We start from the raw sequence: 4,405 nt of genomic DNA, 5'->3' as shown, positions 1-4,405 counted from the left end.
AGAATATGAACCTCATTGTGCAACGATGCTACCATCTCACATAGAGGCGCTACCTCACCACGTAAAGTAGATACCTCATCACGCCATGCACCATTGTCATCGCGTAAAGTACCGACCTCCTCACGCAAGGCATTGACCTCATCACGTAACTCCCCTAACTCATCCCGTGAGGTAGAGGTGGAGAACAGATAGATAAATGTCGTGGCATCTTTATTGGTCGCCTATCATGAGGTGATGGTGGAGAAGAGGCTCGATGATATGACGAAATATGTGATGGCTCTCGTTGTAGAGGTGTATAGTGTGGTCGATCAAGTGATGGCTCTCGAAATGGAGGCTGCTCATCATCCGTGCCATCAAAAAACGCTTACTAGCTTGCCACCAATCAGTGGCAAGCTCAGCCTCCGTGGGTGTCAGCCTCTGTAATGGAGTGTTGACCTCCTAACAATATAAAAGCTCAAACAAAGTTAAACGTGTACTAGTAATAACTTGTTTATATATGGTAGTATTTGTGTTAACTTACATCATTTATTGTCGTATACCGTAGTAACTCTTCCCAAATCAACAGCCGCCGTTTCCTCTTCCAGGAAATAGCTCTAGGAATATCATTTGAAGTTTTTAATGCATATGTCTGCATGTCGGGAAAAGCCTCAAATATCCAAATCTACAAACAATATAATACACAAACATTAGTAATTGTTAAATAATTAATTATAATTTTGGAAACATTATATAGAAATTCTTACCTTAAAGGCCCAAATAAAGCCTGACAAAGTGTATTTGGAACCATCGCCACGCAAACTTTTGCAGTCATCAAAGGTAGACGACAACTTATTCCAGGTAGCCTTCCATAGATACGAACCCCACAGAAACATGTTCATTGCATTTAGGTCATCTACCAATAATATTAGGTCCTTAGGAATAGGTTGTCTGGCCTCTCTGCCTAAAAAGTCGGCATGCAAAAGTACTAAAAGGCATACTCGGACAACATCGACGTCATCCATCCGAGTAAAATCATCTTTCTTATTCAATAATATAGTCAAGTCGTCGACATGTAAATTCGGCTTCTCCATTGACAGCTCAGGAAAAACCCGGGATAACCATGATGGGCGGGTAATATGACTAGTGTATCGACCTACATCATCGTGTCCGAAGCGTAGACCAGTGATTAAGCAAAACTCCTCTCGCCAAAAAAATGTATACGCCGGTGGAAAATGAAACCATATCTCTTCATTACCACGTTTTATACTCTCGGGTAGATCGCTAGTCATGGTCTGAAGCTACAAATGGGTCAACATAGCATCTCCACCCGGATGTTGTACTTTCAGCCATGGCCCGAAGCAAGTATTTTCAAACAATTTTCTTTGTACAGGTGAAAGCTTCGACACAATTGTAGTGACTAGGCTTATTTTATTCCTTAAGGTCAATTGAGCCGAAAAAAAAGTTCTACAAAAACAATAAACATACCAAGTTAGATATACCAAAAACTACATTTTGAAGATATACCAAAAACAATAATAAACATAAAGAGTAATAGTAGTTTATTCTTTAAACTTAAATTTGCAACACTGTGAATTTCGTATTTGTCTTTGTTTTTTGGTTGAAGTAATGCAATTCATTCAAGTTTCAATTTGCAGAAGAATAATAGTTTCTGAAACTTAAAATCGCAACACGAAAATGACTATCGCAACGCGAATTTGACTATCGCAACGCGAAATAAAAATCGCAACGAGAAAATCACAACGTGAAACTAAAATCGCGTTGCGATTTTGTCGTTGCGATTTTCATTTCGTGTTGCGATCATCGGTTTCAAATAGTCATTGTCTAAAATTAAAACTTGAATGAATTGCATTACTTCAACCAAAAGACAAAACAAAGACAAATACTAACTTTACAGGGTTAAAGACTAAACAGTTTAGCAGTATTGGCAGCTATCGAATGAATTTAATAAGCAATCTAAGTGAAATGGTTAATCTATTATTGAAATTACCAATAAACTTATCATCAATTTTAATATGAAAAACTTAATAATAATGCAAAAATTTCAAAATAAAAATAATTAAAAAAACTAACCCTCGGTGGTTGATTTGGTTGGTTTTTCATTTCTGATCGTGAATGATTGTGAGGGTGGCTCTGAGAGATGGAGATAGACGGTTTTCATTGGAGTTGGGGACGGATTTTGTCAGAGATGGGGACGAATGTCGTCGTAGAGAGTGAGAGATGGAGATAGGACTGAGTTGTGATTTAGGGTTTTAGGTTAAGAGTTACGATTACGGGATATATTAATATTTGTGTTTAGAATTTAAAAATAAAATACGCGTTACGATACTAATGACGCTAATATTCTTAGAAATAATAATTTTACCTTGTAGAAATTGTGGAGTAGACAAAGTTAATGCAGTGACGAAGAAAGTGAGAATCTCTAATCGCATAAATGTTTTGACGTTTCAAATTTTACCAAATACCAGTAACCAATCTCAATCAAACATAGCAGTCAGCAGCCGTACCCTTTGATTACATTTTTAATGATTTAACTCATTTGAAATATACGATTGAGTAAGTCAAATAATTGATTATAATTTAGCTGTGCCTGTTATTAGGGATGGGCATGCATGAGTTTGGGTCGGATTTCGATCAACTCGATTCGATTTGAAAATTTTATATTTTTTATCCGACCTGAATTTGATTTGAATTTTTTAAGATAAAATTTAAATCTGACTCGACTAGAAATAATAATAAAATATTATTTTTATTCAATAAATACAATGATTTAATTAAAAAAATATATAGAGGGGTATTATTATAATTATTTTTAAATATATAAGGTAAAATTATATTTTTTTCTGAGTCGGGTATGATTGAATATTTTTCACTCTAAACTCGAATACAACCCGATTACTTTGCAGATATTAATTTTGAACGGATAAATTATTCACCTAATCGATATATTAGGTGAATGAAAATCTTGTCAGATTCTTTTTTCCCCCATTGTTTATTAAAATCACTTAGGGTGTGTTTGGTTGGGGGAATGTGAGATTTTCATGGGAATGAAATCCACATTCCCTTGTTTGGTTGGCCGGTAATGTCATTTCCGGTAATCTTATATTATCAATAGTAGATTTTTTGGGGTATATTATCGGGAATGTAATTACCTCCCTTTCTTTAGGTATTGTTGGATTACCGGCGTTTTGGACTAAAATGCCCTTAAAAAAATTTCTTTCAAAAATATCATTACTCTGTCATTGAATAATAAAAATTCTACGAAGGTTAAATTACGAATTTATCCTTAAACTATTTTAGATTTACAAAAAAAAATCTATAATTAAAATTTTATATGAAGTTCAGTGGTAAAATAAAATTTTACCAATTCATTAAACATTTTTATATTTTTAATTTTGTAAAAATTTATATAAATTTTATGAATTTAAATTTTTTAAAGAAAATATATAAATATTTTTCAACTTGTTAAAAAACAAATATATAACAATGACAATTTGGTCAAGTATACATTCTAATAATCTTTTATTCTTTTAACCAAACAAGGTAATCTTACATTCCTACTAAACCAATCAAACACAAAATACAACATTCTCAGTAATCCTATTCCCTGATAATCTTTTATTCCTACTGGTAATCTTACATTCCGTGAACCAAACGCACCCTTATATATTACATCATTTTATATATATTAAAACAATATTATTCTCTTTTGACGTAATTTACTTCAAATATTTTTTATATATTTACTTTTTAAAAAAGTTTTTTTAATTCTTTCTCGTAATTTATTGTATATTTAAAATTTAAAATCATCTTTGTTGCGCGATTTAATAAATTAAAGGGTAAATTATATCGTTCATCACTAAACTTCATTTTTTTCTCTTATTTTTCTCACCCAACTTTCAATTTACTCATTGAACTTTACAGATTGAATTATTTTGCTCACTCTGTCTCTAAATAGCTAACAGCATTATGACATGACAAGAGCATCAAAACGACGTCGTTTTGAATCCTATATTGAAAGTACGCTGAGTAAAATAGGAGAGAGAGAGAGAGTTAAGTTTAGTGAGGAATTATATAATTTACCCTTTTTCCTTCTCTTCTTCATTTTATCTCAGCCGTCCACCACGTCATTTTCATTCCAGCCATCGTCCACTGTCGTTGAAGGTGATCGTTCTGTCTCAAATTTCATGGGTCGGTTTGTCTCGACCCCTGAGTCTGAATCTGGTGGTTGTTTCACCGAAAAATATCCTAAAACCCGTGAATTTGGACTGAAATGTTTTGACTTCCTCATTTTTAATCCCAAATTCGTGGACTCTGGAGCAAATTCTGACAAAATATAGGTTGGATTCGGACTCAAGGTGTTGAGGCGAAGCGACCCATAAAATTTGGGTAAGGAAAATAGGAGAGA

The sequence above is a fragment of the Hibiscus syriacus genome, unplaced genomic scaffold, assembly GCF_006381635.1.
Source record: "Hibiscus syriacus cultivar Baekdansim isolate YM2019G1 unplaced genomic scaffold, ASM638163v2 tig00110577_pilon, whole genome shotgun sequence".
Taxonomy (NCBI): domain Eukaryota; kingdom Viridiplantae; phylum Streptophyta; class Magnoliopsida; order Malvales; family Malvaceae; genus Hibiscus; species Hibiscus syriacus.
The sequence above is the reverse complement of the archived record's forward strand: the minus strand, read 5'-3'. Positions refer to the sequence as shown.